The following is a 12,810-nucleotide window of genomic DNA, read 5'->3' on the forward strand; positions in this document are numbered from 1 at the left end:
ATTTTAATTGAAGCAAAAAATAAAAGAGCAAAGGTAAAAAGGAAACGTGACGAGAGTAGGAAAATTCTGCCAAACTGGAGTAGAAAGAATGACTAAGGCCACAAATGACAAATACATTATCATGAGGTAAGAATGAAAAATGAAACGAATATAGATTTAGGAAGCAGGAGGAAAGACTTTCACCTGTTATATTGCAACGATCACATCTTTGCTGAATGAAAATATATCAACAATTTAATCCTACAGTAGAATTAATTCAATACTTCGCAAAAAAACATAGCCTTCAGAGGAAAATCCTCTTAAACAGTGTACTAATTAAATGAAATACAAGTAAGAGAAATCAATTACTTTGGCATACAATTAGACCAGATGTGGAAAAAATTCGGAAGAACACGGAATCAAATTATCAGAATCGTTTCGGAAGAGTCGTTTCTCAGAAAATTAACAATTATCGCCCATTCTGACTGGTAAGTGGAACAGAGACGTGGGATGAAAGGAATAACAGTAGTATTATATGTCTGGAACTACAAGCACGATACAAATGACCGGATAAAGGGATAAAGAGCGGTATTAAAAATAAAGAATATTAAGAATAATTCACTAGACAGGAATAGAAAGGACACACATAGAAAGGATATGAAAGTAATTTCAAGATGGCCTAGAATTGTAATGGAATATCAATCAAGGTATAGAAAGTTGAGAGGAAAATTTCTCGAGGAGGTAGAGAGGAGATTAAATGGTTTTGAGAATCACACAGGAAGAAAACAAACTAAGCTGCTGTAAAATGAACAGGCTCTATAAAACATAGAATTTTAACAGTCAACTGTTAGTTTTTAAACGAATATTTAGGCTTAGGCGCTGGTTTACATCATGTTGCACTTGAATGGAATAACTTACAACACAAAGAGAAATAATTAAACAACATGTTTAATCTATTGAGGACTCCCTCGTAGGTATATTTAGCCTTCATTTATTCTATCTTATTTCTTCAATTTATTGTTTCTTGTTTTTTGGGTGTTATTACAATTTTAACATTGTATTCCTGATGATATCTCCGTGACTGAGACGAAATATTGAAATCGCTTAAACCTGTTGTTTAATTATTTCTCTTTGTGTTGTAATTTATTCCATTAAGATGCAACATGAAGGTTAGTTTTTAACTATATAATTATCTGAATGTTGTGCAGGCTGCTAGCTCGTGATTAGTATTGAAGGTATAAAAAAAAATTCGCTTATTTTCAATAATGTTATCTTGAAAACTTTAATATATAGAAGAGATGTTTCCCTTAAACATGGGCGAAACTAGAAATCATTGTTTGTCTCTTATATTATTCATATAAAATATAAACTACATAGCATAATCAATCAAAAATTATTTTAAAATAAAAATATCTAGCGTTTTGCATTCACGAAATATTAGAGTATGCTTCTGTTTTAATCCTAACGTTAGAAATCGTAAGCTTCCCTATCTCCACTGCAGCAAATTGAGGATACCTTCGTGTGAACAGCTCGGTACAGGAGCGATTAGAATATGTCCGTCAACTGCCACCATCTCGTGCTCTTATCTAACTAATATTAGATGTTTGAAATAAATGTGTGTGTGTGTGTGTGTGTGTGTGTGTGTGTGTGTGTGTGTGTGTGTGTGTGTGTGTGTGTGTGTGTGTGTGTGTGTGTGTGTGTGTGTGTGTGTGTGTGTGTGTGTGTGTGTGTGTGTGTGTGTGTGTGTGTGTGTGTGTGTGTGTGTGTGTGTGCTCGGTATAGGAGCGATTAGAATATGTCCGTCAACTGCCACCATCTCATGCTCTTATCTAACTAATATTAGATGTTTGAAATAAATGTGTGTGTGTGTGTGTGTGTGTTTTATAGCAGCATACATTTCCTAGGAAATGTATGGTGTTATTACATTATGGTGCGTGCGTGCGTGTGTGTGTGTGTGTGTGTGTGTGTGTTCTTAATATATACAGACATAGTAATAGACATATGTACAATAATAAGACATAATACCGGAATGAAGGATAAAGAATCGCTGCGCCAAAGACAAACCCTACAATCAGCTGAAAATGGGCTTAAGAAAAGTTACTGTAGTTCAGTGTTTCCCAAACTGTGGTCCGCGGACCCCCGGGGGTCCGCGGGATAGTTTATTTTCATTAAACTTTATCTTATCATGTTGCTCACACCTATTGTTCACACCTGGCCTAATTGATATGTTCATATTCTTCCCAATATCTCCATTTATAACAGCATTGCATTGTCATAAATGACACATTTAGTGTTGTAAAATTGTAATTTACTCCTTTTTTATATTATTTAAATTAAGGGGATATTAAATCCCACATTGTTTTAAAACCGAATAAGAAACTCAAAGATTGGAATCAGAGAGTTTCATGCCGAATATAGTATAATAAACTATAAAAGTATCGGCGACTACTAGCGTGAGCTAATGCAAGTAGTCCAAGTACGTAGTACAAACTCGGGCAACTCGCAGCAAAGGTGGTAAAGTTCTGATCGCTATTCTTGGTATTTTCCATAATGTAAAACACATTTCCTAGGAAATGTATGCTGTTATTACATTATGGTGGGAGGTCACTACCCAGACCGGTTTCAGCCTTTATTGAGGCTTCATCAGTGAGTAGCTAGACCAAATTAATACCAAAAGGTATAGCGAAAAGAACTTATATACTCTACTATACGAGTTGTCAAAAAGGTGCACCCATTAAGTTACTTAAATATAAAGAGCCAATAGGCTTCATTTCGGCGATATAAACATTATTACCAATTATTTTTTATATTTTATGTAAAATATAAAAAATTTCCGTTTTGGATTTTATGAGGGCCGCGGTGAATTAACATTCGCTACAGGGGGTCCGCGACATCAAAAAGTTGGGAAACACTGCTGTAGTTGATGACTAGAATCGAACCCGTAATTCTTTCTCCAACTGATCTAAGCATCAGAAAAATCACGATATGGAGAAGCAGACATCCAAAATCTAAAATTATTTTATTTTAAGCAATTCAAACATTTCCATTCTCAATATTATAATATGTGCCATCTATTTTCGATGTTTCTAAAGCGCAAAAGTCGTATTCTGTACAGTAGTCCAAAAACAGCAGCAACTGTGTGCGCTCTCTTTGTATCCCTTACAACACCGCTAATTATGTAAATATACTACGTAATCCAAAGAGGAAATTGGATAATTTTCAGAGATATGAGTGGGATAATTTCAGAAGCATTAATTTAAAACACGATGTTAGAATTTCTTCCACTGCGTTACTGGTTATTTTATTATTTGTATCTTGTATCAGATCATTTTACACAGTGAACAAATCATATTATAAAGGGTGTCCCAAAATTCACGCAAGATTTAAATTTAGCGCCATTTGTGCGGTAACGTGTTGCCAACGAGAAAAAAAAAGACAGCGTGACAGCTGACAATTCAGAGTTATTAAAAATGGAGCGCTACACGAAAGAACAACGCATTTTCATTGTTGAGCAATATTTTAAAAATAATGAAGGTTTGGCAGATACAGTTCACAATTTTCGTACAAAATATGGTCGGAATAGTGATTTAACTTCATCAACTGTGAAAAGATTAATTAAAAAATTCAAGGAAACTGGACCAATTAGTGATCTTATACGCTCTGGCCGTCCTTCAACAAGTCGTTCAACAGAAAACATCGAAGCAGTTCGTGAGAGTGTTGCTGAGAGTCCAGGAACATCAATTCGGCACCGTGGTCTTGAATTGGGCATTTCGAGAAGCTCTCTACAGCGTATTCTCACGAAAGATTTGCATTTATACAAAAGTTCAATTGACTCAAGAACTGAAGCCTACTGACCACGCACAGCGAAGAGAGTTCGTTGAATGGATTATGGAACAACAACAAATGGATGCTTATTTTTCGAACAAAATCATCTTCAGCGATGAGGCTCATTTTCATCTTGATGGCTTCGTTAATCGACAAAATTGTCGCATTTGGGGTTCAGAAAATCCACGAGTGATTGTTGAGAAACAAATGCATCCACAACGTGTCACTGTTTGGTGCGGAATTTGGGCTGGAGGCATCATCGGTCCATTCTTCTTTGAAAATGCGGCTGGTAAGGCAATAACAGTTAATGGTGCTCGCTATCGCGACATGATAATCCAGTTTTTTGTGCCTAAATTGCAAGATATGGATGTGGTTTCAACAAGACGGTGCCACATGCCATGCAGCCGGAGAAACAATTCAATTACTGCACGAGTCATTTCCTGGTAGTGTAATTTCCCGTTTTGGTGATCAGAATTGGCCGCCCAGATCATATGACTTAGCGCCGTTGGACTTTTTTCGTTGGGGTTTTTTGAAGTCTAAGGTTTATGCCAACAAGCCCACGACCACCCACGCCTTGAAGGAGGAAATTGAGCGCTGTATCAACGAAATTCAGCCACATTCATGCAAAACGGTCATGGAAAATTTCGACAAAAGAGTGCGTATGTGCCAGCAAAGCCGTGGAGGCCATTTACCCGATATGCTATTCCATGCATAACCCTATACTGTATACTTTATGAATCAATAAGAAATTACAATTTTTAATTAAAAACCTGTGTTTTCTATCAAAATTACTTCTTGCGTGAATTTTGGGACACCCTGTAAATATTCATATGTTAAACTACGAATTATAAATTTCAAACCAATTTTAACATATCGACCTAAAGGTTATATTAAAACTAGAGCCACTGCTCGAAACCTGAAAATCACAAATAAGGTTGAGGAAAATCAATTACAGGAACAGCTTCAACGGGAGAATAAAAGAAACAAATAAATAAAATAAATGCTGGCAGGAGAGACGCCATGCTTGGGACTATCACCTCCAGTTAGAGTCAATGCGGTGTTGCCATCTGCTGAATAGATTGCGAGATAGGCATTAAGAATTCATCTTTTATTTGTATGATAATTAGAAAACAAGTACAGACAATACTGTCTTTCAACCGATAGACAGCAGTATACAGATATATTTACATATATACACAGATGTATACAAATGATAATTGTATGGGGAATATATTACTCGGAAAGCAGACTGGGGTATAAACCAGGCATTGCAAAGACAGATCTGAGTTCAATTGATAAAAATCCAGGTAACAAAGAATGGAATAATTTGTAATTGTTAGGTCTAATGGAAGAATGCGGAAATCCGAGTATTGCCATATAGACCCCGTATGCTACTTAATGCGTTTGGGAGATTGCAATTATTTATGAAGACCATTCATTATTTTATGGAAATACGTATATATAACATAGTTTTTTTTTCATTATTTTTATACTCTATGCTTCCTACTTCTGTAAAAAAAAAAAAAAAAAAAAAAAAAAAAAAAAAAAAAAGCAAGCGTTTATCGCATACCTTTCAGCAATAAAATTTCAGGTAAAACGTGAAGAGTATAACAAAGTACATATTCATTTCATTCTACACATACCAGCCATTGAATTAAAAACTTTTATTTAATACCAGGTTAGACGTTCTTGAGCCCGAATTACAACACATATCGTCCATGAAACAGCTATCACCTGCTGGATAAAAAAGTCAACATTGCAGGATGAACTTGATCGGCAACAATATTCAGATATTCCGTTGAGGACACCCGACCTTCCACCAATTCCGTACCAACAAAAGATGCTCCACACCATGACATCACCTCCAGCTTGAGTTATTTCATGGGACTCTCAGCAAATTCTCTACCTACCGTCGGCACAGAAAAAGTCATATGGTCTGACTCGTCAGACCACATGACTTTTTTTCAAGTAATCCAGTGTCCAGTTACGGTGATCCTTACACCACTGTAGACGAACTTTCCGCTTCGCAGAAATGAGTGGTTTCCTTATAGGAATGTGAATGCCAATACCGATCCTCTTGAATTCCCTGTACAGAATTGGGTGAGATATGGATCGGGAATAACCTCCATAAGTTCTGTTTGTACAAGCCTTCTCAAACGACGGCGATCTCGTTCCTGATAGACTATCTTAGGACCACAGTTACGCCACTTAAACAAGCAACGTGGGTTATTTTCGTGGCTCCAACTAGACGTGCACCCACAATAAGTCCTTTATCGAACCGTGAAAGATCCTTTGTTTTTCCCATTGTGATCAACACTATTGATGATTACTGACCAGCAACACCTTAAATAGTTACCTAGAACATGTGACCACGTATTTTGCACATACGCCACATAAGAGACGTTTACATGTATCTGCATAAAGGTTTGTAATTCTGTCGCCGTATGTATGCATCTGTAAAACTATATCACAATATTTAAAATAAAGTTAAATTTATGCCTTCTCAACCTATAAAAACTTAAATCAATTTTTTTTTAAATCGTCGAATGGAAAAATACTCCATTATACTAATCTTTGTTTGATATAAATACATTTTTTTTATTGATAAATCACTTTACAGGGTGCATTTTTAATCATCCATTATTTTCTTTTTCTTTTTTTTTTTTAAAGAATACTGCCTTCGATTCACTTTTCGATATTTCAATGATTTACTATTTCGAAGAACTGAGGATTTTCAGTTATTTTTTTTTCATGATTTTTAAAAAAAATTTCTTTCGTAATTTAAAAAAAAAAATTTCTTTTGTAATTTTTTAAAAATTAATTTTCTTTTACGAATTCTTTTTTGGGTAAACTGTTCTTTCGATTAATTATTTTCGGTGAATTTTTCGTATAGGATGATGTGCGTATGTCGAAATTTCACCAAAGATGGGATGGCGTGCGCGCGCAATGATCTGCGTTCAGGAGGTCCGCTTCTAACTAGTGGAGCACTTTAAGTCGCTATTGCATGCAGGCAGGTTGTAAATTAGAATCTGATATCTCTCAAGTGACAGTTGTTTCCTTTACGCATTCTTTAGAAGTCGTACACAGGTCACTCAAATGCAAATCAATTTACATCTAAGTGATGTTAATATAATAAATTAATAATTCCGTTAATACGAACTATTAACGGTAACTTTCGAAACAGATAAAGAATGCATTAAGGTACATTGTGTGTGTGTGTGTGTGTGTGTGTGTGTGTGTGTGTGTGTGTGTCCGTCTTTCATCTCTTAATTTAACGAAATTTAATAAAAGCTTTTATTACTAAAATAATCTCAAAATTCAATTTTAGTTCAGATCGGAACACAGCTAAACAAGCGTGTTACACAATTTCATATTATATGAAGAAGCCATCGCTTTCTCTCTCTCTCTCTCTCTTCTGTAATCGGTATATTTATAGCTTTTTTTTAGGGGAGGGGGGTTAAGCAAAAGATGAAATAAGAGATAATATTTTATAAAGCGCCTTCATTTTATAGAATCTAACGATCCGCACTCGCAGAACATCATTAACTGATGATGAGATCAGTGATTAACATTATAAATGCTACCCACACTGATCACCCGATGAATGCAGGGAACAAATCACATGATCTATAATGCTACTTTTTTATTTAAAAATAATGATTTTAACAAAACTGAATATGCACCATTTCTGAATTTTAAATGAAATAATAAAATGGAATGAACTATTATAAAGCCACCAACGTTTCATTTAAGACATCAAATTTCTTGTATGCAGAAGACTGGATGTTTTTAGTAAACTTAGTTTTACTATATTTCACTGTATACCTCCAAACAACAATAATTTTTTTGCTTAACAACTTAAAGTATTTTTTGTATTTCACACCCAGGACAGGTCATATAAGCATATCGTACCTCAATACCGTGGGAGGGCTATAGAATTTTTTGTCATTATTTATTTATTTATATTTTAAGTTAATTTTCACATAATCCGGAAACCCTGCTCTAGAGACCAAACATGAGTTAACCCGTGGAAAACAGGTTAACTGAAAAAAATGAAGCTACCTCCCTTGCTTACTGAAAGCCTTGAAGTGGCTTGAAAGAGTTGCATATTCGGTTCCTAGAGTGCAGTTATCCCCCAGTTCATCGATGATGCAAATATGCTATAAATTTACATCCTTTCTTGCCTAGATTCACATAAAAGCTCGTAAATGTTTGAAATATTTATCGATACGTTTGAAATATTTGGTCTATCGTCAAGCCAGATGTAGGAACAAGTACGTAGTTCACGGCCTTTAGAAATGCTGTTTAAATTCAGATTAATTTACTTGATGATTTGTTATTATAAATTCCATAAAACTAATTATCTTTCTACTTACGAAATGGAAAACAACTTACTAATGCAGTGATTTTTAAACTTAATCAAAGCAAGACATCACTAGTAAAGTTCTCTTAAGGAAAAACCTTAGATCTTACCTTTTCTTTTTTTAGTCTATATTTTGTAAACACTTGTACGCATAAACATATTATGTAATCAGATAATGCATGCTGCAAACTGTTGGTTCCCGGGCCACGATGAGTAAATGTAGCAAGCTAACTAAGTATGCAAACCCTAAAAATGGATTTTTAAAGTCGACATATCCTTCCAAATAATCTTTTTTTTATCTACTACAAAATGAATAAAAAGAGATAAATAAGTGATATTTTAGTACAATGCGAGCATCAAAAGCTATATTAAAAAATATTTAAAAATCCATATGCTTTATGCTGTCTCCGAAATTCCATTATAAGCAAAAATTGTTATTTGCTAATAACGATATACTATTTTTTTCTTTGTATAAACAGTTTTTTGTTCCAGAAAAATCAGGAAATGCCTCGATCCTTGTGCGTCGCATACATTGCACAACAAGACGCTGTGGCCCAGCTCTCGATATCAAACAGTTACGTAAGCTATTGTTCTACTTTTATCACGCAATCTGGTAATTTTTTTCCCTCTCTAAAAACTCTGGCCCGTTCTAAATGAGGTCCTCCTCGAATCGACTGTCGTTATGTTTCAAGTGCAACCTTTCACCTCTAATTAGCTGATTCTTCGTAATATTATCCATTAGCTTAATTAATTTAATAATGGGTTACTTTTCATTAGACGCCTCGTGTCTTCATATCTTTAGGGGCTAGCTAGAATTAATTAATTTAGTGAACACTTTCTTGTTAATCAGTTGATGATGGTTACAAAAACGGATGCAGATATTTATTGCAAACCATGAAAGAGGAATGGTTTAAAGCCTGATGGTTCTATGGCAATATAACTTCAGTCAGTATGTTTTAAGAATTTTCTGGGCCGTTTTAAAATTCCACAACTTTAAAGTTCGGGAGGAGAGAGAGAGAGAGAGAGAGAGAGAATGTGGCAGTGACAAACAGAATGGCAAGAACACATGCATACAAATAAACACAAATATAGAATGGTTTTCATTGAAATTGTGAATTATGAAATTCAAACTGGAAATCCTAAGAATATTAAATTCCTATCCTATTATATCTTAAATTTAGATGTGTTTTTTTATATAATATATCACCAGAATGCACAGTTTGCAAATTAAACTTATGCAGTCCACCAGCTCCGCCTTATTCATTTGAAACGAACTAAAATTCCGCGCCTGGGATGGGTGTATGGGCGAGGCGCGTTTTCTAGACTGCCAGACGACATTATGGACGACACTTTAGTAGCGCGTACCATAGGGGTCTTTGAGATATACTCTCCAACTGGGCGCTCTGGAATTCAGTTATGGGTGGAACCAGCATGTAGACATTCGAATATAGAACAATCCGCGCTATTTCAGCAGGGCAGTGAAACGACTTCGCATAACAAATGGGACGTTTCATATTAGCTATACCGTACAGTGAAGTCTATACACCTGAAAACATATCTTTTCAGTTTTGACTTTATTTAAAATAAAAGAGACTTAATAAGCCATTTTCAGCTATAAGGCACAAATGTGAAAATAAAAATAAAATAAAGAAAAGAGGATTGTTTTCGACAGTAGAAGAATGATTGCTCTTCAGGAGGTCAAACTTAAGAGTGGGTGCTTGATAGGAAGGGAAAAAAAACAACAACAACTGGGGTCTGTGAATCTAATGATTTTCGCTAATGATTCTTTTGAATTTTCCTTTAATTGATCGGCTTTGATTAAGAAAACACATACGATGAATACTGAAAAAAAAAATTAAATTGTGCTGAACAGGAACATGAATTGTGCTAAATCGCATTTTTTTTTTTTTACTTTTTTTTACATTTTAAGACTTCTGGAAAGGGCTTTACATGCATTTCTTAATCTTCTTATCAGTATGTTATTTAAAAGTGAATGTTATTTAAATCTTAGCTCCGGTTAACTTTCTAGCAGCATAGTAACTTATCTCGATTTTTCTGCAAAGTTCTCCTCAAACCAGAGACCAGATATTAAAGTAACGTCTGGAAATTCTACACGTAATATAATGTGTATAATATCACTAGTGACACGGTTAGATTAAAAGCTCGCCCTAGACAAAGATTTTTCAATCTTCTGTCTTCAAGCTTCTCTCCAGCCAAATAAATGACTAAAAATTAAATCACCTTCTTTACGAAATTTAGAAATAAAATATTAATATTCATTAAATATTACTAGTTCCTAAATTTTATATTAATCAGAGAATGATAGAAACTTTTAATTATGCAAAAGAAAACAAACTTTCTTTAAAACGTATTTTCTTTATAAGTCTTTGTTTTCATATTTACACTTCAGTGTAATTTTTTTCACAGAGAAAAATGACAGATCGATTGTCGTGGGTTTTTCCATAAATTGTATAATCCTTTTGGAAGGGATGGGGGATATGAAAAATGGTGAATATGATATGACAAAGGGTGATGCTCCGACAAGGAAAAGGTGGTATATTTGGAATGATGGCACCTCACAAAACCGCAACGTTTTGTTAGACATTTAAAAATTTTTCGGATTTTAAACGTCTTAAGCATAATTATAAAAGAAGTTTCGAAAAGAATTAATGCGCTTACTTCTTAATAAATAAATAAATGCACACATCAATTAATGGGGTTATAGAACTGAATTTATCTTGAAACTTTTAAGTCAAATCTACATATGTTTTAAGAGGTCACTGATATATTTATACCATGATGATGATGATGATGATGAAAACTGTCTACATGCAGACACGAGGATAAATGAAACGAATAAATAAAATAATAATAACTTTTATTTGCTAGATATTTCAACCAGAAAACAACAGCTCATCTTCAGTGACAGGGAGGCAAGTATGTATAAGGTAGTACATTAACAACAGATTATTTAAAAAGTAGTATGAGCCGCGTGATGGTAGAGAAACTTCGGACAATATGGAATGTAAAACCATTCCGTATTAACTGAAGTTCTTCTATAAATAAAGCAACACGATGTGGGAGAAGATACAGTAATTGCTATGTAGATGAAAAAAAAAAACAATAACTATTTATATCTGATAGGAATGAGAATCCGACTCAAATTAGGACGATGAAACAGGCTTTAGCACTCTCCTTAAATAAACGTCCGACTTTGAAGCGGCATCGGCGGAGTAAATATGCGATCTAGACCAGAAGATTGTGGCCGATGTCAATCCCATGCTAGGCTAAATCGGATTTCATATTAATGATTGGAAGGTTGGTGTTCTTGTAATCTTTTCTCCACAGATTTTCCTGTTGACCAAAACAGGAGAGATGAGAATCGCGGGGAACTTGGTAGATTCCAGCTACGAAAAGAGGAGATTCTATACTACTATTTTTATACGAGGACGTGCTGGAAAGTTGTGATAATCGCCATGAAGAAACTGAGATAAAACCAAGTAACTTACACATTATTCTACATATTCCCCACAAAGTGTTATACACTTGTTATAACGCTGCTGCATCATTTGCAATCCTTTGAGAAAAATCTTTACCTTGTTGCACAAACCAGTCCTCAGCTGCAGAAATGACTTCATCATGTATGGTAAATTTTGTTGCTTTCAAGTGTTTCTTTAAATATGGGAATAGGATATAGTCAGATGGGGTCAGGTCTGGTGAGTAGGACGGGTGAGGTAGACATTGAAAGTCCAAGTGGTGTGTTGTCTGTTGTTTCATGAGAAGTGTGTGAGCAGGTGCGTTGTCCTGAAAAAGCAACACGCTTCTACTCAGTTTCCCACGGCGTTTTTCCTTTCAGTACCTCCTTCAATCCCTTTAGAGATGTTGAATAAACTTTGCTGCAATAGTTTCACAATTTTTTGAGGTACTTAGTAAGGATTACACCATCCGTATCCCAGAAGACAAATGGCAAGACTTTTGGGTTCAGAACTTCTTTGGTCATGGAGAACCTTTGGTTTCTGGGTCATAGTGATGAAGTCATGTTTCATCAAATCACAATACGAGTCAAAACATTTGCACCTGATTTCTCAAAATGACCCAAAACTCCTTGAGATGACAGCACACGTTCTCTCTCTCTCTCTTTTGATTGGCATTCAAACATTTGGGGATCCATTTCGCTGAGAGCTTCTGCATGTCTAGATGTTGGTGAGTAGAAGGGTAGCCATTAGTGACAAGATCAAGATAAGATAAGGAATTGTGACGTGATTGGTTGGTGAGATGATGACGTCATTTTGTGTGTGACGTCATGAGTTTGGAATGTTTGTAATTTTTCTGCGGACCAACTGTGTGGTCCGTTGTTTCTTTTGTACGCGTATGAAATTATGGGTGATGAATAAGATAAGGAATCGTGACGTTGGTGTGTGTTGTTATAAGATATAGATAACTGACGTAATTCGTTAGTTGTAAATAAGTGACGTTATTGTTTTGAATGGAAAGGAAGATATATTAGTGGATAAGGAATCGTGTCATGATTGGTGGGACACTTCTGACAAGATCAAGATAAGATAAGGAATCGTGATGTGTATGTATGTTGTTTTCAGATGAAGATAAGTGATGGTATTTGTTAGTTGTAAATAAGTGACGTA

At 34.9% G+C, this 12,810-nt stretch overlaps 1 protein-coding gene across 2 annotated transcripts in view; it reads right to left on the bottom strand.

Moving 5' to 3' along the window:
- Window positions 1-12,810, bottom strand: part of LOC150101139 (uncharacterized) — a 916,744-nt gene that overhangs the window by 801,798 nt on the left and 102,136 nt on the right. Inside the window, exon 1 of one of the 2 annotated variants that reach the window (XM_090401522.1) lies at window positions 8,200-8,259. The exons of the other annotated variant lie outside the window; for it this stretch is intronic. The gene's annotated coding sequence lies outside the window, so the exon portion shown is untranslated. Of the gene's footprint in view, window positions 1-8,199; window positions 8,260-12,810 lie in introns of those variants that run through there. 2 annotated transcript variants of the gene reach the window in all.

The sequence above is a fragment of the Typopeltis vanoorti genome, chromosome 12 (genome assembly GCF_054136105.1).
Source record: "Typopeltis vanoorti isolate ZY-2024b chromosome 12, IOZ_Tvanoo_1.0, whole genome shotgun sequence".
Taxonomy (NCBI): Eukaryota; Metazoa; Arthropoda; class Arachnida; order Uropygi; family Thelyphonidae; genus Typopeltis; species Typopeltis vanoorti.